The sequence below is a fragment of the Balaenoptera ricei genome, chromosome 4 (genome assembly GCF_028023285.1).
Source record: "Balaenoptera ricei isolate mBalRic1 chromosome 4, mBalRic1.hap2, whole genome shotgun sequence".
Classification (NCBI taxonomy): Eukaryota; Metazoa; Chordata; class Mammalia; order Artiodactyla; family Balaenopteridae; genus Balaenoptera; species Balaenoptera ricei.
The window spans coordinates 114,102,557-114,125,185 of NC_082642.1; the positions used below are offsets into that span (position 1 = coordinate 114,102,557).

Consider the following 22,629-nt stretch of genomic DNA (forward strand, 5'->3'; position numbering starts at 1 on the left):
AACTTTGGTTTTCTACTTTCACTGTTCTAGATTTCTACTCAAATATACATCACCTCAGTACTCCACCAAAAGGCATCCATTATCTTGGCAATAATGGATTAATAAATCTTCAGTGAATATAAATGATCCAAGATCTAAAAAAGTACTAGTACAGAAAATTCAAAATTTGGTGTCAGGCAAATGAACACAAATTAGTTGAGATATAGAAAACAAAACTTTCAGTTGCCCCTCACCCCTTTTTTTATTTTGTCTTGAACTATACTTATTGCCAAGGCTATAGAACGGTGGTCAGCAAACTTTTTTTTGTAAAGGACCAGGTAGTAAATATTTTAAGCTTTGTAGGCCACAGTCTTGTTGCCACTATTCAATTCTGCTGTTATAGCAGGAAAGCAGCCAATAATATGTAAACAAATGGGTGTGGCTGTGTTCCAATCAAACTTTATGGACATTAAAATTTGAATTTCATGTAATGTTCACATATCATGGAATATTATTCTTATTTTGGAATGTTATTCCTATTTTCCAATTATTTAAAAGTACAAAAAACATTCTTAACTTGTAGACAGTACAAAAATTGACGGTGGGCAGGCTATAAAACTTAGTCATGTCTTCTCTCTGTCATGTCCTGCTTTATTATACATGTAAATGTATATAGAAATTTCTGAGTACAAACAAAACACTTTGTTTACATTACCTTCTTAGGTATCCATTTTTAAAGCATGAGATCAGACAAAAAAAAAAAAAATGTACCATTGATGCCAATCATAATAAAGCAGCATACTGGGAGAGAAGGTGCAGAATAATTGGGTTCTATATCACTGACACATGTTTAAATCATATTTACAGATACATACATATTAGTAAGTTCTTTGTTCATGCTAATATTATTCATTGTCAAGGCCCAAATAAATAATAACATCAATGGATTTTTTTCCCCACAACCTGAACAACTAAAATTAAGTCTTATTAAGAAGTTAATTAAACTTAGACACATAAAGCCTGGTAATATCCTTTGCCATAACCATTTCTGAGCAAACAAAGCGAAAAAAAAAAATTGTTCTGAGAAACAAATTATGTTTCTCTCTAGTACTTTTCTCTAATATAACAATGGACCATAATTAAATTTTAGAGACTTAAAACACAGTTCTTGTTTATTAGCCATGTATGATACACAATTGGAAATGGGCTTCAGTGCACTTCGTATATACTGATTTCTTTTTTGATTTAAGAAAATTATTTTTTCAAAGTAAATCATTGTGCTTTCAGTTTGTTAGAAGGTAAATATTGATTAATACATAGTTTGTGAAACCAAAACAACAAACACTTGCCCTTTAAGGTAATTTGTGAAATCTCAAACTACTGAGCAAAGGTTTAGTTGCTATGGCAACAAATACACCCTAAACATTGTCATTGCAGAATTATTTAAAAGAAGAGCATGCTTGAAGACAGTAATTTGGGTCCCATTCTTCTAGTCTCAGGCCTTCAAAGTGACTTTTTCTAAGTGCTTCCCTACGTTTTTTTGTTACTTTAATAAAAGGTCCTATTTCCTGACTAAATCCTGTCTTTCCCCTTTGGGAACCATTGTCTCAAGACCTCTGTATGGAGTGAGAACGGCTTAAGGTGACTGCCATTCCTGAAAAAACAAAACAAAACCAAAAACAAAACCCCTAGAAAACGTAAACATTCCACACACAGAAATGCTGTACTAATGGGGCATGCAGACTTTTTAAAGTAAAATAGCCCCTCTATGGAAGAGCACACCAATCTTGCAGCTAACATTAGTGCAACAAATTTTCCCTTGCCTTCCTATTGCCATATGCCTGCCATTTTCTCCCTATAGTTTCCATTCACTGTTTCAAACATATGTTGCCACTTATTTGCCAGGAAAGGAATCTCTGAACTAACCCCTTTATGTATGATGAAATGGCAGACGGAACGGAGCCAGAGACAGCACCATTAGTAGTTATTCACACTTCTGTTTTCTCTTAACTTCCTTTTCTCTAAAGTTTATTCCTCATGTTAGGAGGGATGTGTAATCATAAAGATATCCTTGACTCATACTTTAGAATATGGAAGCACAGCAATTCCCTGTAGCAGAAAATGGTTCTCTCTTCCACCGAGCTGCATACCTCCGCTACAGAAAGCCTATCTTTACAGCTTAGAGCCTGACAAACACAGGTAAGAGGCTCCTTTGTCAAACCCTCACCAACTATCAACATTCTTTTCTAGTAATCACTGCTAGAGTTTAACCAACATTTAACCGCAGTCTTTTAATAAGGCACCTGTTCCATGGGTTCAGGTTGCTAGGTGATTAATTGCCCTGAGTCAAGAGGAGAAAACACCATGAAGATTAGTTAAGAGGAAGGGGTTTTCCACTAAAGATGAAGGGAATTTATGCAGATAAAGCAGGGAAGTCTGGTGTTATAAGTACAGTAACAAGAAATGAATGGCATTTCAGTCTGTATTGATTATCCTCTTTTGGCTTACTGAAACCAATCTATAGGCCAAGAAACATCGCCATGGATTAATAGTTATGTCACTGTTGAACTAAGTTCCTTAAACTATATCTGGCAAACACTACCAGGAACTTGGCCTCTTCTGGAAAAGGAGGCAAAAAATAAGCTCTTGTCCATAGCAGAAAGGAAATACAGTACCGTGAAGAACCCACAAATACTACCATTCATGTGTTATGGGATATGGTAAAAAATAAAAAACAGTCCTGCTGAGCGACAGCCCACTAAATCTATGAAGCCAACTGCAAAGCTGGATGAAGTATGATTCATTCTTTAAAGGGGGATGTTTTCAGCTTTTCCAGTCATGAACATGGGTGACTGCAAGTTGCTTAAAAGAACATGTTGTCATGCTTAAACCTGGGAGAGCTAAGAATAAAATATACTAAGCTTAACCCTCCGGGCCACATAAAATACATACAAGCATTCTCTGGGTTATGAACACCTGACTCGTGAACGTTCCCTGTATATAAAAAGCCAATCTACATTCTGCTCAAAAGGATGACACCTGGAAGGCAAGAGTATTTCCAGAGCTATTTAATTTTCCTCAGGCTAGCTGGCCAGGGGCTGCCATGGATATGATAGGGAGGTATTCACCTGGAATCCAAAGTGGGAACCTGGAACACATTTACTAATAAATATCATGTGTTATGTAAAACATAGGCTCCCAGCTAGTCCACAAAAAGCTAGCTGACCCGAAATATAGTTTAAATTCTATACATTTGCAAGAATGTTGTTCTCCACTACAGGCTGTAATAATCACATTATGTATAAATCTTGTGAGCTATGATATGATTGTGCTACAATATCACCATACTATCACAATTACCTAAATACAGGCTTTCAGCATTATTATGGGTTTAGTAAGTCTCCTTGTGCTAATCTGGGAACCAACTCTCTACTTAATAACTTAATAACATTGTTTCTATTGGGAAATATCTTACAAATGAACCTTTCAAATAATCTTTTTGCGAGATGGGGAAATTCCTACATTTTGAAGATTATTCACTTTCCTTCTTGCTATAAGAATCCAAATTGCCCTAAAATCTATATAAATTCAGCATTATCCCATGTTTCTTCTATGAGCAAGAGAAACCATAAACAACACAGACTTTAAAAGCATAAAAAACAAAAAAACAAGAAATGGTTATTCATGGAAAGAAGAGACCAGCACACGAGTACACAAGAGTAATGTGGATAGTAAATCTGCCCTCCAGCCCCCTCTGGGGCCAGATCTGGCACCAGACCAGCTCCTCCTTAGTGACTGTACATTTTATGTTGCCCACAACAGAGGAGCAAATTGGGTGGAACTTTACCTGAACTCCTAAGTGCCACCTTGTCTCACACCTTTCTAGACGCATAACTTCTTCCTCTGCACGGAAAGGGCACTTCATTTATGCACATTGTGTAATTCACTTAGTTTTTAACCAGTATATCTTTTTCTCCATATTTTTTAAACTAAATTTATTTATTTATTTTTTATTTTTGGCTGCGTTGGGTCTTTGTTGCTGCGCACGGGCTTTCTCTAGTTGAGGTGAGCGGGGGCTACTCTGTTGCGGTGCGTGGGCTTCTCATTGTGGTGGCTTCTCTTGTTGCGGAACGTGGGCTCTAGGCGTGAGGGCTTCAGTAGTTGTGGTGAGCAGGCTTTAGAGCGCAGGCTTAGTAGTTGTGGCGCACAGGCTTAGTTGCTCCACGGCATGTGGGATCTTCCCAGGACCAGGGCTTGTACCCGTGTCCCTGCATTGGCAGGCAGATTCTTAACCAATGCACCACCAGGGAAGCCCTTTTCTTCCATATTAATACCTCCCTAACCAACTCTTAGCTGTAAATTCCCTGAAGCAAGGGATCTGTCTTATTTTTCACCATATAGCACTAAACTTTGGATATAATAGCACAGAGGACAGGAACTAAGTTTACTGGAGCCTAATATATGCTGGCACTATGTTAAATGGCTTTCTTCCCCTCAGATTTGTCTCACTTAACACAGTAGGTACTTAATAAATGAATGCTGAATGTTTAGTCACCCAGCTTCAATAAAAAGAAAACTGTAAAGAAATTGATAGAAACATTTGTGGATTCAGTAAAGAGGGAATCAGATTTTTTACCTTCAAAATGCCTTTGGGGTTGGTGGTAAAATCTAACTAAAATATCTATGTATTCTATGAGGGGTGTTGGTAAACAAAAACTGTTCTCAATTAGCATGGAACTCTATTTTACAGAGATAAGTATAAATCAATTATCTATAGAGCATAAAGACTCGTGGAGAGTCTCTACAAAATGGACAACAATATTTTGGGGCTTAGCATCCAAAAATACCTAGATTCTAAAAATATTGTTACTGGAGATGGAGACACTTGAAGGCAGAAGGATGTGTCTTGAGAGTCCTCAGATTTCCTCATAGGAACACCGTGAGAGGACAGACACAGAGCGTGCTGCATTCATCTAAACAAGGCATTGCCATTCCTAGTCACCACTGCACACCCCACCCACTTGGTCTTCTTTGGGAACGGCCCATAGGCTTTGTTGTATGAAGGCTGACCAAGGCCACGAAACATGAAGACCTGACTTGGGATGAGGGCTGCAAACCTATTCACCCAACTGTTATGGACTTTGAGTTGTTCCCTCCTGAAAATCATCTTCAGAATCTCATTCCCCCAATTCTTTGCTGAGGATAAAGCAAATGCAATAGAGTGATAAGGAAAACAGCACAGACACAAGCAGCTACTGAAACAAACACTTGCACACACATGCACGCACTCCCACTTATCTAACTAATGACATGCAAACAGAAATAATGGTTTCTATGATATTTAAAACAAATTTAGCCACTAAATATATCAAAAAAAGCAAGGATCTGGCAATAAAATATGGTAACATTCCAACAAATAGCCTTAGGCAGGTGACTTGTTTCTCCCAACTAGAAAGTTTAGGCTTTATCAAAATCAGAAAACACTGTCAGCAGAACCCTCAATAACATTTCTATCCATTGAACCTCTTCAATTTTGTTACTACTTTGTTTCTATTCCAAAACTAGTTTCCATTTTTAAGGGTAAAACAATGATAGTGAATTAAGAGCAAGGGGAGATGGGAAATAAGTAAGCTTATTATGTGAACTTTTTCTAAATTAGAAGTATAGTATAGAAGGTACACAAAGAACCCAAGCCGGCTTTTGCTTTGAGAACATTTTTTTTTAAATTTATTTATTTATGGCTGTGTTGGGTCTTCGTTTCTGTGCGAGGGCTTTCCCTAGATGCGGCAAGTGGGGGCCACTCTTCATCGCCGTGCGCGGGCCTCTCATGATCGTGGCCTCTCTTGTTGCGGAGCACAGGCTCCAGACGCGCAGGCTCAGTAATTGTGGCTCACGGGCCCAGCCGCTCTGCGGCATGCGGGATCTTCCCAGACCAGGGCTCGAACCCCTGTCCCCTGCATTGGCAGGCAGATTCTCAAGCACTGTGCCACCAGGGAAGCCCTGAGAGCATTTTTTGAATGCTGTGAACTTAATTTTAGTTTTTATGGCACCATAGGGCACAGAGGACAAAGCCCAGGGTCTTCCCTGCCCCACATAAAGTTAGGATTACAAACAGCTAAGCCATCAGTGTAAAGGTGACTAAGAAACAAAACCAACCTCCAGGAACGATAAGGAAAACTACTTTCCTTGAACTATGGCATTGGGAGAAAGGGAAGAAATAAACTCCACTGAGAATTTATAATAACAAGCTACCCAACATGAGAATTTGCAGCCCAAATTCACACTACCTGGGTGGTCCAAAAACAAAACAAAAAAAGCCTAGAGATTCTGGGCTGACAATACTCCCTGGCACCTGGCAAAAACAAATGTAAATCCTCTCTAGAGGAAGCCACCTTCAACCCAGGGTTCAAAGAATTCCCACATATAAAGTCTAAGATGTATGAGTTCATATTTAAAAAAATCCAAAAACACACTAGAAAATAATGCATAATGATTGAAAGCCAGAGAAATCAGAATCAGAACTGTTGATAAAGACCTCAGATATTTAAATTATCAGACAGCGTGTAAAACATACTTAATATATTAAAAATAAAAAAGGGGATTGAAATTTCTAGTTAAAAGAGTAACAGGACTATAAAAGGCCAAACAAATTAGGAGAAAAAAAAATTGGAAATGAAAAACTATAACTGTAGATCAGCAATGAGAATTAGTGAACTGGAAGAAAAATCTGAAGAAATAATAAAATGCAGCCTAAAGAGCTCTTAGAGATGGAACAAGCGAAAGAATAGTTAAAGGATATGAAGAACAGAGTAAGAAGGTCTAACATGTGTCTAAGTTTTAAAAGGTAAGGAGACAAAAAATTATTCAGAAGCCATATTTGAGGAGTTAACATTGAGAATTTTCTAGAAGTGAGGAAAGAAACTGATTCACACATACAGGAATCTTAATGAAGCCCAGAAAATATAAAATAAAGAACTCTATACTTAAGAATATCATAATGAAATGGCAGAATATCAGAAGACAAAGGAAAAATCACAAAAGCAGCCAGAGAGAAAAGGAATGACAATTAGACTGATCATTGACTTTTCAACATTAACATAGGAAGCCAGAAGTCAGTGGAATATTACTTTCAATGTCCTGACAGAAATGGTGTCAACCTAGAAGTCTCTACACTGTAAAAATCTTCCTAAGAACAAGGGTAAATATAGACATGTTCAAATAAATAAAAAGAGAGAGTGTGCAAAAAACACACTTCCACTAAAGGAACTTCAAAAGTATGTATTTAGATTGAAGGAAAGTGATCCCAGATGGAAGTATGGAATAGAAGAAGGAATGATGAGCAAAGAAAGTGGTAAATATGTTGGTACATCTAAACCAACATTGACTAAAAGAACAATAATAGATAATGATAATATCTTGTGGAATTAAAACAAAGAACTAAAATATATTTCAACAGTAATATAAAAATTGGGAGGGTATGCTTAAACTGTTCTGAAGTCCTTAAATTTTTTGGAGGATTAAAATAGTGATTAGCTTTAGACTTTGAGAATTTAACTTGTGAGGTAGAATGTATAGGCTAATTAATTCCTAATAGAATAGAAATAGTATACAACTTCCAAAGTAGAGAGGGTGAAAATGAATAAAAATAAAATCCAAAAGAAGCCAAGAAACGAGATAAAACAACAGCAAAAAAGGTGGTAAAAAACACAACCATCAAATAAGATGACAAAAGTAAAACCAAATACATCAATAATCACTGTAACATAGACTAAATATTCATATTAAAAGACAAAGATTGTCAGACTGGATTAAAACAATTCTAACAATAATAATAATTCCCAACTGTATGCTGTTCATAAGTGACTCAAACATAAGAATATAGCAAAACTGAAAGTAAAAGTTTGGAAAAGAGACATCATCAAGCAACCACTAACCAAAAGAAAGGTTATACAGCTATGTTAATATGAGACAAAAGGGACCTTAAGGTGGAAAGCACCTCTAAAGAGTCACTATATAATGTGAAGAGATTCCATTTTGTAGGAATAGTTTGAACTTACATGCACATAAAAATATGGTCTCTAATAACTATAGCAAGAATTGACAGAAACACAAGGACAGACTAATCCACCACCACAGTGGAAGAGTCTAACACACCTCTTAAGACATTAATAAATCAAGCAGACAAAACTCAGCAAGGTTATAGAAGATTTTAACAACATAATAAGCAAGGTTTATTTGTAGTGAGGATGATGTTCTTAACTCCTACAGAATATACATTCTCTTTAAGCAGATAGGGAACTTGTACAAAAACTAAACACAGTGGGACCATAAAGCAAATCATAACAAACTTCGAAAGGCAGATAACAACTGACCATATTTTCTGACTGTAATGTCATCAGTGACAAAAAGATCTCTCCCTCCTGCCCCAAAATATATGCTTAAAAATTAAGAAGCACAACTTTAAATAACTCATGAGCCAAAGAGAGGGATCAAAACCCAATAAAATCACGGGGAAAAAAGAAACAAACTAAAGTTCTTAGCAAAGCTATTTTTTGTGCTGAAATTTATGAAATCTCAGAACTGACCCAATGAAGACAATCACAGAATTTCTTTTCCCTGGAAGATGAAAAGTGAAGATAAAAGTGTCTGTCTCAACAAAAAGCATTCTGAGAAGATTCTCTTCTCAACCTCACCTTCCACAATCAGTAAATAAAATTGCCAATAGCTAAGTAGTTAAGAAGGTGAACCTAATGGGCTTCCCTGGTGGCGCAGTGGTTGGGAGTCTGCCTGCCGGTGCAGGGGACACGGGTTCGAGCCCTGGTCTGGGAGGATCCCGCATGCCGTGGAGCGGCTGGGCCCGTGAGCCACAACTGCTGAGCCTGCGCGTCTGGAGCCTGTGCTCCGCAGCGGGAGAGGCTGCGACAGTGAGAGGCCCGCGCACCGCGATGAAGAGTGGCCCCACTCGCCGCAACTAGAGAAAGCCCTTGCACAGAAATGAAGACCCAACACAGCCAAAAATAAATAAATAAATAAATTTAAAAAAAGAAGGTGAACCTAAAACATAAAGAACCTCATTCCAGTGTCAGTAATGGATCAAACAGGTACCTCTGCAAAGGACATCATCAAAACGAACCAACAAGCAAACAAACCAATTCATTCATTCATTCGGCAAGTCATTCATTCATATTCAGAGTTTGTGTGTATGATATAAGCAGCCTTGGGAGATCTTTACCCAGCTACCAACTTTTTCTCTGGGGAGAAGCTTTGATAAATCATAATTACTTATCAAGTAAATGGCTCAAGAGAGCCATTCTTTGAGCATTCTTTTAATAAAACTAAAAGAAATTCTCCTACTTAAGTAAAACATTATACATCTATTTTATTTTGATTCTCAGAAAAGACCTTTAAAACTTTTCACTAGAGGCTACTCCACACCCTCACTTGTCCAAGGATTATACCTAAAAGAAGCATTAATATATGAATGTATAACAAGGCTGGAGGACTCCTAATTCTACTTCATGGATATTGCAGCTCAATATGCAATTGAAAAGAAACTTTCCAACAAAGCCACTTAAGACTGCTTTCAGTATATTACTCAACTGCTCAAAAGCCACCAATGGCATCCTACTGTCTACAACATTAAGTTAAAACCCAAACCCCACTGCTTGAATTTTACGACCCATTTATAGTCTGGCCCCACCCTTTGCGACCACTCTCTCCTCCGGGGCTGCAATGTATACCACTTGTACAACTGTCTGCAGGGGCCCCATACTGCTCAACAAGAGCCAGTCAGTGACTACAGTCAATCCAGGGTCCCTCTGCTCTGCCATTCTCCTTCCTGGAATTACATACTCACCTTTCAAGGTCCAGATGAACCTTATCTTCTGTTATGAAGACCGCCCAGATATTTCTAAGTCTAATTGATCCTTTTGTAAAAATTCTTACTTCACCAAACTCAGCATCCCAATTTAATACTAATTGGTTTTTGGCTTTTGTTTGTTTCTTCTATCTACCCATCAAAATCTGGGCAGGGTCATGCTTTATACTCTCTACCCCCGTCACCATGAACTCAGCACAGTGATAAATACTCACAGAAGGTGCTCAACAAATATAGGTTGAGTGCTTCTTAAAAGAACATGGCCGATGCAGACTAGGCCTAACTTCTGTATGCCTATAAGTCATCACAAGAGCCCTCCCACCAACAGTATTCCCTTTGATATCCCACCTCCTTCAGTTAAGAAGGGAAAATGTAATATCTTTTTCATTCGCTCAATTCCATTCCAGTGAGCAAGTATCATGAACAAAGGTTAATTTTTTTCAAGAGTTTTCATCATATTTTCTCACTGGCACTACCTAATTGGAGAACACAGGCCCTTTCATCCCATCAGGAGCATAAAAATTCTTCAATGTTGTACATGCGAAAGCCATGCATCAGCTGCCAATCCCCCTCCCATCCATCTTGCTACTAACATATTGGCATAAATGACTGATGATAATCCTCATTCACAAAAAGTGCTATTACTTGTTGAAGGTCACAATGACTGGACAAAAAGATAACACATATAGCCTTTGGGAAGTAGATTTCCATTCCTGATCTAAAAATTTGAATCTTATTATTCTTCATTTCCCCTTGTAGTTGTTAGTGAGCATACATAAAAGCCTGAATGTGTACTTGTATAGCGTGTAGTGTGTGTGTGTGTGTGTGTGTGTGTGTGTGTGTGTGTGTGTGTGTGTGGTATGAGAAAAGAGGAGGGAAGAAAGAGGAAGAGAGTTAGACATATGTTCCACAAGGTTTCAGCAAACAACAGCCATAGTTAGAGGATGGAGGGATGGATGGATGGATGGATGGATGGATAGATGGAAAGAGTCTGATTTTAACCAAAAGTCAGTCAGCACCTATCAGAGGTGAAGCAACACCTTAGCCATTTTCATATTTTGAGTCTACTGATATACTAAAAAAAGGAAATGAAATGCCAATGTAAGTTTATGAACTCATGCTAATTTTATTTATTTATTTTAAAAATCATTTATTTATTTTATTTTTGTCTGCATTGGGTCTTCGTTACTGCACTCAGGCTTTCTCTAGTTGCGGTAAGCAGGGGCTACTCTTCATTGCGGTGTGCGGGCTTCTCATTGCGGTGGCTTCTCTTGTTGCGGAGCATGGGCTCTAGGTGTGCGGGCTTTAGTAGTTGTGGTGCACAGGCTCAGTAGTTGTGGCGCACGGGCTTAGTTGCTCCGTGGCATGTGGGATCTTCCTGGACCAGGGATCGAACCCGTGTCCCCTGCATTGGCAGGCAGATTCTTAACAACTGCGCCACCAGGGAAGTCCCGTGCTAATTTTAAATACTTGCATTTAGCAAAGAACTTTGAATTTCTGTATTGAAAGGTAAGGTAATGAAATATAATTGAGCTATTCATAGGTTTTGAAAATTAATTTATAGCACACTCTAAGTGGCATAGACTAGTAATGAGACAAATAAGCAATCTTATTATAAACTTATCATTTCTGTCAATCTTATCAGAGTATATCAGCACTTGGAGATAAATCTCAGAGTCCAAATTTGAGGTCACTCAGAGTTGACACCAGTGACTCTCCAGATTCCCAGTGTGAATAAGTGAGCTGGAACATGGACATTCTGGCATCACTAGGGCAGGAGCTATTCATGGTAACTGAAAATTGATTCTACGTGTTTCAAAACTAAACTGGATCAGTCTTCATTAGAATTGATTATATTTAAAAAGAAACCAGCTCTATTTTAAGTTATGTTTTGCCAAGAGGCAAGTGTTAGGAGGAAACTCTGCCCCTGCAGTTTTTACTCCTCAAGTCCTCAGGCTGTCAGAGCACTATCATGACAGACTTTTCCCTACTTGCATGATTAAATACACCCCCGTGTGGAATATTTCCTAGCAAATAATATTTGTGATCAAGGAAATTAAAGGAACTTGATTAAATGGAAGAAAGAATAGTTTCCACATCAAGACTTAATCAGTATCATGTTGATTTAAAAGTACAAGGCCAAAATCTATCACTGCAAATATGATCCCATAGTATCCTGCACACACACTTGCCTCCATGGATATGAAATAAATGGCACATAAAATGGACCAAAAGCTAACAGTCAATGAGTGGGAGTAGTGTGTACATGATCATCATCTCTTTTTCTTGCTGGATCCAAAGCACTTCTTTGCAGTCATTTCCTCATTCAGCAGGTTTGTGGAATGCCCACTCTGCGCAGGGCATTGTGCTTGTCCTCATATAGAATCTCATAGAAAGGGAAGGAGGTTTGAAAGATCAAGGTAGAGGGCTGCGCAGAATAATCACCACATATTAGGCTCTCAATAAATGACAGCAATTCTTTTCCCTTCCCTTCCCACTCCTTAAATCTTCTTTGAACCATGAAACTTAAGTCAGAGGGATTTTAAGAATATACTTGATAGGATTCTTAAATCTATGTCATAATCTGAAAAGATAAAGTTGAAGAACATACAGATTCAGAAGTTGGCAATAAATGAAAACAGTTTAAGACACAGTATGGTAGGATTTTTAAGTGATCCTTTCAATGTGATTTCTATTACTGTTACTGTTGTTTTGATGCTTATAGTGCCGTAAATAATTAGAGAGGGAGAGAAGAAGACAAGAAGGAGGAAAGAGAAGAGGGAAGGGAGGGAGGAGAAGAGAAAAGAGAGAGAGAAGAAACTGTACAAAGCCGAAACACTTCAGAGTTCTGCAGCAGAAAAGGCACCACACACTGGCCTGAGCTCTGCCCCACCTGCGTGTCCCTGAACAGGCTACTGCACAGCTTGAGTTTCAGTTTCAGTTATTCAGTTATAAGATGAGGGAAGCTGACCAGGTGATCTCCAAGATCCATTCTCACTCTACTATCCCATGGTGCAAGCATAATGAACTAGGTGGCAGATAGGAGAGATACAAAGTTCTATGACTCCAGGCTTAGTACTGTTTACCCCCAAGACCAAATTTTACTACAAGACATTGAGTGTGATTTCTACCAGAGGTTGCTGAAGTCAGTCTGCAATTCAAACCCTGGTGCCACTCTTCACTTCCTCTGTGATCTTGTACAGGTTACTTCACCTCTCTGTTCCTCAGTTATCTATCCCACAGGGTCATTATGTGGATCAAAGTTGATATTATATGTAAAGCATACAGTTCATGGCATCCATTAAACAATAAATGTGTTATATATTATTGTTGTTATTATAACAAAGGTATAATATAAACAAAACCAACACAGGATAGAAGTGATTAACCCAGATTATCATGGGAGCAGTGCATGATGAAAATACTTAGGTGTGTGGTTGTTCATTAGGAGGCTGGTGATCAGTAAGCTCAATGACACAGTAGTTTGATGTGGTTGCCTAAAATGCTAAGAAAATTTAGGTTTACACACGCACACGCACACACACACATACAGAGAGAGTCTATAATTCTATAAAGGGGAAGTAACTATACTCAGAAGTAACTTGTTCATTCTGAGCACCAAACCATTAGACACAGGGTGTGAAAGGACTCAAATTATATCAAATAGGAACAGCTGATGATTGAGGACAAACTGTCTTCAAATAGTTAAAAAACTGTCATGTCAAAGCAATGTATTTGTTCAATATGGCTCCACAGAAAGATCAGGAATGTCAGTGGAAGTCAGAGGAAGCCAATTTTTAGTTCGGAATGGAATGGACTTGTTGAGGAAGTAACAAATCGCTGGAGCTCTTCGGCTCTGACTAATGACAACTTGACTGTGTATGCACCAACTCCCAGAAGGTTGAAATTCTCACTCGAGAGATTTCAATTTAAGGGTGAACACAAGACTTTTGACCTCCCTCCTGAACTTGTATTTTATGATGTAAATTGGATGCCTAGTGGCATAAATTATAAAAGGATTTCTCATATACAGAATAACCAATTGGCAAGCACGCAAGACAATGGTGTTAAATAACAGAATTAATATTAAAAGCTCAGATCTCCCCATTAAATTTTTGACCAGAGTTGTCAACCCATTACCAATCTTGGTGGCTTGAGTTGATTTCCAGCAATATACAGATCTTTAATTTAAAAGAAATGCAACAGGGCTTCCCTGGTGGTGCAGTGGTTAAGAATCCGCCTGCCAACGCAGGGGACATGGGTTCAAGCCCTGGTCCAGGAAGATCTCACATGCCGCGGAGCAACTAAGCCTGTGCGCCATAACTACTGAGCCTGCGCTCTAGAGCCCGCGAGCCACAACTACTGAGACCATGTGCCACAACTACTGAAGCCCGCGCACCTAGAGCCCGTACTCCGCAACAAGAGAAGCCACCTTAATGAGAGGCCTGCGCACCGCAACGAAGAGTAGCCCGAGCTCGCTGCAACTAAAAAGAAAGCCCACGCACAGCAACTAAGACCCAATGCAGCCAAAATAAATAAATAAATAAATCTTAAAAAATAAAAGAAATGCAACAAAAATATTGCATTTTTAATCCATAAAGTGGATAACTTGCTCATTAATGTTCCAAATTAGTTCCGTAGTTAGTATAAACCTAGGTACATTACACTAATATTAATTAGGATTTCAGACACATTCTTTTTGACAGTTCTAATCACATTGTTTAATTAGCCATTTTTGATATTTCATGTTTCCCAGCAGAGACATGCAGACCCATAAAACATAGTGGCTGGATCAGCAATTTACTGTTTGACCTTGGGGCAAGTCCTTTCAACCTCTCCGAGATCCAATTATCTCATCTACTTAAAAAGGGAGAACAAAGAGTGGTAATAAGCAGAGTAGATGTTTTTTAAGGCCTTTTACACCATAAAATGTGATTTTATGAAATGATTATCCTTCATAATAAAACTCAAAGCACATTTCTTATTTCTTAATTTGTTCGTCATTTTTCCCAGTGGAGACATCTTTAGCCCTAATGTAGGGAAGTGAAGCATTTAGTCTATAACACCACCACTGACTGCTCTGTGAGATAGTTTTATTCTATCCTTCTGGGGTTTGGAAGAAGTTGCCTGACTGAGGGAAAGGATTTTACAACTAGAAGCCACCTTCACATCAAGTAATAATCAACTATAAATAATGGACAAAGCAGAATCAGGGACAGGAGGGAAGAGCATAAAATGTCTCTTTCATAAAAATAACCTTAGAATGAACCATTTTACTCTTTTTTTTTTACTTCCTAAATGCTTTATTTCCTTAGGCCTTCTAGATCCATTTCAATGAGTTTATATGATTAAAAGTTTATCCTCATGCATTGTTATATTTGAGTTTCCAATGATAAAAGAAAACATAAATTCAACTCACCCATCTGTTTCACCCTTAGTTGGCCAACTATTCCAATAACATCCTAAACTGTTCCAATGACTTCCAACTAAAAAACCCGTTCAACTGTACTTTATTTATTTATTTATTTTATTTTTGGCTGAGTTGGGTCTTCGTCGCTGTGCGCGGGCTTTCTCTAGTGGCAGCAAGCAGGGGCTACTCTTCGTTGTGGTGCGCGGGCTTCTCATTGCTGTGGTTTCTCTTGTTGCAGAGCACGGGCTCTAGGCATGCGGGCTTCAGTAGTTGTGACATGTGGGCTCAGCAGTTGTGGCTCATGGGCTCTAGAGAGCAGGCTCAGTAGTTGTGGCACATGGGCTTAGTTGCTCCGCAGCTTGTGGGATCTTCCCAGACCAGGGATTGAACCCGTGTCGACTGCATTGGCAGGTGGATTCTTAACCACTGCGCCACCAGGGAAGTCCCCAATTGTACTTTGAAACCATAGGTCTTCCTCCAAAAATATTTAGCCTGAAATCAAGCTTCACAACTATACAGAAAAAGCTGTCAGAGTAGTTTCTTTTAAAACGCATTACTTAAAAAAGACATGGAGTACCAACTAGTTTACAAGGTCCCTTTAAAAAAATAGATTGAACAAAGTATTAAGAACAATCTGTACTGGCAAGGGACAAAGAAGATGACCTAATAGGTCTTTTCCATCTAATTTCTGTGATTCGAGGATTTTTTTTTACTCTTGCAGCAATACTTGTGAGTTCAACAATTTCACAAAACTATTATTAGTTACCAAGGAAACACAAAATGTTTGCAGGAATAAATAAGCAAATGGACTGGACCTAAATAGCAGGCTTTTCCTGCTTCCCATTTAATAATCTTATGGTGGCGTCATATTATCAATCCTTCATTCTCCCCAAGTCATTCTGCTCACCTACTGGCATGCTCACTAGAGTCCCATAGTCAACTCATAGCATCCCACGCAAACCAAGAATAGGAGGTCTCTGATCAACAGAAGAGTCTCCATTAAATATGGACTTCCTTGTTTCACTTGTTAAAGAAAAACCATGGTGATGTCAGTGGTTGGCTTTATGACCACCATTTCTAGGGAAAATATGCAAATATATGTCTTTAAATGACCCAATGTCTGTAGAAAAGCCAGGAACATAATTAAAATAATATAAAAAGGTAAAAAGTAAGAAACAATACACAATTATGGCCCAAAGTATGAAAACAATTATGCTTTACAAATGCTTAGAAAAAGACCAAAAGGAAACACAGTACATGGAATTGTTAATAGTTGGCAGTATTCATGTGGTAGAACTAGTTGTGAAATGTCTTTTTGACTTTTCTGCATTTTCCAAATTATGACATGGGCACTGAACTATTTTTAAGTTAATTTTTAAAGCCACAAAATAGCATTCATTTTAATGTTAATAAAGGGCTTCCCATTCCCTAACATTACCACTGACACTGCTGCTATCAGCCCAAGTTAACTCTCAAGGGGATTGGTACCTTTCTAAAATCAAAGTCAGCTAACATAAGAATAGGAATAGTTGAGGAGCCTCTGGAAACGTCAAGGACTATGGAGACCTGGGACAGGAGATCTGGGCTGCAGGTAAGAGTGAGACAGTCTGTATGTAAATTCAAATTCACTGCAGCCCATTAACTGCTGGTTAAGCTCTCGGTGCACAGTGTAAGTGCTGTGCTGCCTGGGGATGTGGTATATTTCATGCAGGCATTTATGTGTACAGAGCGAGGCAGATATCACCTGGGGAACAGAAAGAAGAGTGAAAGGAAGAGGTAGGTTAGAAAACTGATTGTCCCTGGCATGGAGAGAAGCTGCTTTCACCCTCAGACTTTCCTTTTGGTTCTACGTTCCACAGTTGCCCACCTGTGGTGCTCAGTCTCTTTAGCCTTCCTCCAAAATTGTGTAGAAGCAGAGAAGCGATCAGTACCACATCTACGGCAGGCTTGCCCAATGCTCAGAGGCAAAGCCGTTTTGCAAGAAGTCTGTGCGTGAGATGTTAGAATGTTCTGTCCGGAGGAATATCTTAGCACCAAAGGCTCACACTCTGGCCAATCCAACTGCAGGCTGATGCAATGCAGGACCACAGCATTCTGCCTCTCCCCATGCCATCCTGGATCTATATCCCCACTCTGTTCAGCTTCTCATAACAGCACCACGCCCATAATAAGAATTGCTGTTTTTCTTTGCATGTTATAGTGTTTCCACATATACTCTTTTAGAGGCGAAGGAGCAAAAATGTCACATGCAAAGTGAGTGTTACCATCCCAAAGCTTGCAGCAGAGCTTCCAGAGAGCAATGCACATTGCCACTTACCTGATGAAAGAACCAATAGTGAAAATTGTGGGCAGCTCTAGAAAAGGTTCAGCTAATTATGCATACTGCTTCTCTGGCACTTATTCAGATGACCAAAAGACTTTACCAGTCACAAGAAGAAACAAAGGCAGGGAGACAGGACAAGAAAGAAAGTAAGAGCAGTCACTTCACAAAGAGAAACTGGCTCTGACATGTTTAGTAACACATTAATGTTATTTTAAAACAGTTAAATAATTGTGGACACTACTACTAACATTGGTTGATGTGGTCATTGTAATAACCTCCTGGCAACAGCTTGAACCATGGGAAACTGCTGATATTCAACTGTTTTTGGCTATCTAACAAAAGAGACCTCATCCCGTTCGATCAAATGGATACATCCTAGTTTCCAGCCTTGTCGCCTACAAACCCTTCTTCTGCATTAGAAAGCAATTAGCTTGGTAGAAAAATTCCTTTGTGCCATTTCTAAATGATAAAGCTATTGCTGATTTAGATCATAAATTCAGCTTACTAATTGTAGAAAGGACTTTTATTTGCAGGTATACTTATTTGTAGGAAATTCCTGATTATAAAATGAGAAGAGTTATATAGCAACTGGATAGCAAAATTTTCAGTAAAAAGGGAAGTAAAACCTTCTCAGCCAAGACTGAGACACAATGGTCATAACTCTATTCTTTTCATAATAAATATATGTCAGAAGCTAAGAGAACAAAAATTGCATTGCAAAGAGAATGTTGATAGGAAAAGGAAAGGAGATAAAAATCTACTCGTGTGCCCAGTGGAGCACAATGCCAATGGCTGGCTGGAGTGTGCAATACAAGACCCAGGGTGCCCTTGTGTCAGTTAGATAAAGATTCCCCTTCTTCAAGACCTCTGACTTTCATCTGTTGGAAAATTTTTATAATATTCTAACTTTTTAGAACATGTTGCCAACATCCTCAAGAAAACTATCTTAGTAAATATACAAATCCACAATGTCTCCAATGTAAACAACACTCCCTAGGGTTATTCAGCACACAGTCAGGGTGGCTGTGGTGTGTGGCCTACAAAGAGTGTGTTTTAGTTTTCCTAGTTCAACATCAGTCTGGAAAATAAAGACACAAACTTCTCAGTTAAATCAGAATATTTCTTTACTAGCAACACCTCTGAGAGATTCTGAGCAAATCCTTAAGAGAAGACAAGACTAAGGCTGTATATATAATAACACTGGTTCAAATTTTTGCTTTCATTACTTTACCAGCAGTGTGACCTTGGTCAAGCAATTTTACCCTTCTAAATGTGTTTCATCATCTGAAAAGTATGGATAAAACCACCTCAAAATGTGTTACGCAGATTAAATGATGGAGTGCATGTAGAGCATTAAGCACAGTGACTGGTATGAACTAAAAGCTCAACAAATGAGAGTTATTATTGATTCCTGAAGAGAGTGGCCACATACCATGACCTCAGCTGGAACGCTGAGTCATAGCTGTTTCAGAGGCCAGTGCTTCAGCGAGTAACAGCACAGGCAAGGAACTCGGAAGTGGGAGTACTAATCTTCTTTTCTCTTGCTTCAAGAACCCTAGACAAGTCTTGTAGCCATTTAACTTCTCTAGTCTTCAGTTACCTCAGCTAAAGAAAAGGAGGAAATAAGACTGACGTATTTTACAGGGAAACTGGGAAGTCAAAAGCATGAACATAAATGCAAAGCATGAGTACAAAAGTATAAGAAAGAAATAAAACGTAGTGTCAAATGTTAGGAAGCCTCTGTATCCTTCAGAGGGGAAAGGAGGCAGAACAAGTTACAAAAATGCTAGCTTTGGGTAGAGGTACTTTATGTTACCAGTTTGGAGCTGAGATTCAGGTGTTTATGCTTCATGTAACTTTCATAACAGTCATTTTATCTCATTTGTAATAAATCAAAGCTAGTATAAAAATCTCAAAGGATATTTAATCAGTACAAGGCAAGCATAGGAGACTAAAAATACTTAAATGCACTTCATAAGTATATTTAACAAACCAACATCTAAAATGTTAATACGAAACTGCAAATCAAATATTAAAACTTAAGTTCAGCTGAAGAGTATAATCATTCACTTCTCTTAAAACAGTATATACAAAAAGCAGGGGTTAGTTTAATACGCTTCTCAGTAGACAGGTAGAGTGATCTAGAAGAACTGTTAAAGTGAGCCCACAGTTTATTAAAGATGATACATGCCTATTTTTGTGCCCTGCATCTTTTCTCCATGCCATTTTTGCTAACTATAAATTCTCTGCAACCAGTCTTTCTCCACTCCACACTAAAGAAAAGAAACAGGCAGACTATTTTCATTATTGCTGTTTGACAAAACATATGGAAACAATAATTCTACAGACATGTACATTATAATAGGAAGCAATCCTATTTTAATGTAATTTAAAAAATTAAATAGACTCAAGTTATTTAAACTACTCAGTTTATCTGAAACTCACAAATGAGGCAGCCACGTCTCTAATTTACTTAGCAGATTCATATAGTTGGCTAGGACTTTAGAGATTACTTCTCTTATTGATGTGCAAAGCAATTAGGAGGCTAATTCTCATTTACAAGAAAAAGTATTTACACAACTAAATCTGCCCCCCTAGTAAAGGGTAACAGGCTTAATTCAGTCATATTTGGTCAGTTTCTTTTTTCCTCTCAGGTCTTTTTTATTTTGTTTTATTTTGTGTGCTTGTAGAAAAGAACAGATGAATTAAACCTGGTTCTAAAGTTCTATTTTTATACTTTGTCTTGAAAGTACAGCACAGAACATTAAATTTCTTTAATAAATATTTTCCCTGCCATATAAACTGATTAGTTTTAACTACTTTCGTTAAAACACAGGCATGCAGAAATGAGGAACAAGGAGGTTCTCTCAGGAAAAACACTGAAAAAAATAAGATTTCATCTGGCCTTCCCATCACCACTTGAAGAATTGTTTGGTAGTTACATCATCAGGAAATAAAATACTATCCTCTGAGGACCCCTACTCTTTACAAAGAGGAAAGAGAAGGTTTGAAGTCTAAATCACTCCCGGAGATGTCTCCAAAAAAAAAAAGAGAGACTGAGACTTCTGGCTTCCCTCTGCCGCCTTCTTCCCCAGCAACCAAAAAACAAATGTAACAAAAACGTATTTACTAAAGTATAAATAAGAATAACATGATGTGTATTTAAGGATCCCAAGCAATAACAGAAGCTTTAGAGCCCCACAGGGAGAAAAGTTACAAGCGGATCAACCCTGACCCCCAATGACTCGATTAGGCCGGCAGGAGGGCGCCAGCGTCCCCGGCCCGCCGCCCATTCCCCTCCGCGGGGAGCCGGGACCGACGGTGCGTTCACACGGTCCGAGCGTCGGCGGAGCCGGGGCGCGATGCAGCGCCGCCGCCGCGGATCTGGCTGTCACCGGCGCCCCCGCCGCCCGCGCCGCACACGCGGAGCGCCTTATAAGGCAGCGCAGTGACGTAACGCCCATAGGCCGGGCGCGCTCGGCGCCCCGCTCGCATTGTTCGGGCGACTCCCGGAGCGCGCACAGCCCACTCGCAGCGCCGCGCGACTGCGGCCCCCGCCCGGCCCCCGCCCGGCCCCGGCGCAGGCGACTCAGGTAAGCCCGGGAGAGCCGCTCAGCTCCAGCAAGGGGATTGCTGTCTGAGAGCTAGGCAGTCTGTAGGTGGCTTTTAAAGTTATCAGCATCACGAACTGGACAGGTTTCGAAAAGCGCGTCCAATGAACTCTAGGTTCAAAACCTTTCCCAACTCACACAAAACTTGAAAAGTTTTCTCCGACAGAGGAAACAGATTTGGGATTTAATTTTAAATGTAGAGAGGTGAGGGATGACTATATATTACAGACGCCTTCCAAGTAAGCTATACATGGTATCCTGCCTGTATTGAGAAATCTTTGGGGAAAGGGTGGGGAGAGTATATTGTACTACAACAACTCTATCTCCTGATCTTATCTCTCCTAGGACTCAAACTCCTTTAAGTCTTACAAGAGCACACTGCGAAACACTACCACAAGGTAGTGGATTTCTAAACCCCCCCCCAATGCCCTCCCTCTTTCGTAAATCTTCATATAAAAGACTAGAAAACCCCTGTTAGGAACACATCTTGTAATTAGGATGAATCTAACTTAAAAAGTAAAGCACTTTTTAAGCTTCAAAAAATCCTACAAACGCTATTCTGTCTTAAAAGCAAATGTTAATGAGTACAAGAAAGTAACTCACAGTTTTGAGTTCTTTTTACTTCAACTCCAGTCAGTGGGTAAATGACAAACTGCAATGCAAATTAAAGATAAAGCTAGTTCCTCTACAGTAACATGTTGGACAATAGTTTATTATGTAGAAATACTAATTTAAAAGGTAAAGCCTATACAAGAATTCTGTTAATCAGTGGCGTTTTGAACCATAATTCGTTACGTCTAAACCCTGAATAGACTATTGCTATAAACGAACCCTTACAGTATGATAATTGAACCACTGGCAGATGCCGAAAATCTACATATTTTACTTTACTTTTCAGAATAAAAATCAGCAGAGGAATTAAAAACAAAATATGCTATGTCAAATTTAAAACACTGGAATAGGAGATGAAAAAATGATTTATCACTCAAACTTTATTTGGTCTGAACATATGTTGTAAAACAAACTTAAGAAAAAAAATGTGTGAAAGAATTATTTCCCTTTTAAAATAGTCTCTATGTTTTACTTATCATTTGAAACATAGTTTTCTACTTGCTCAAAATTCGGGATATATCTGTATTTCTAGTAATTCCTGTGGTTGAGTTTTTTAAAGTATATGACATTAGTGCCTGTCATTTTTGCTTCACAGGAGTTTTGTTTTATTTGCTAATTTTGTTTGAAGCAATGCAAGGCTTTGGTTTTAGCATTCTAAAAGAAAAATTATATGTTACTTGGCCTGAAGATAGGCTTTATAAACTGCAGGTTAGTACTGAGAAGTAGCATTTCCTCAAAACTATTATTTCAAATCTAAGGAAGCCTACCATAATGAGAAGAGAGGGGGCAACACCCAGGTTACTGTGGAGAAGTACAG

At 38.7% G+C, this 22,629-nt stretch overlaps 2 protein-coding genes across 9 annotated transcripts in view; one reads left to right on the forward strand and one right to left on the reverse strand.

The window, feature by feature from the left end:
- CMSS1 (cms1 ribosomal small subunit homolog) overlaps positions 1 to 22,629 on the reverse strand; it is a 393,286-nt gene that overhangs the window by 315,429 nt on the left and 55,228 nt on the right. The window lies entirely within an intron of this gene.
- FILIP1L (filamin A interacting protein 1 like) overlaps positions 1 to 22,629 on the forward strand; it is a 306,240-nt gene that overhangs the window by 234,931 nt on the left and 48,680 nt on the right. For 2 of the 8 annotated variants that reach the window (XM_059921297.1, XM_059921298.1), the window contains exon 1: positions 21,072 to 21,182. The exons of the other annotated variants lie outside the window; for them this stretch is intronic. The gene's annotated coding sequence lies outside the window, so the exon portion shown is untranslated. Of the gene's footprint in view, positions 1 to 21,071; positions 21,183 to 22,629 lie in introns of those variants that run through there. 8 annotated transcript variants of the gene reach the window in all.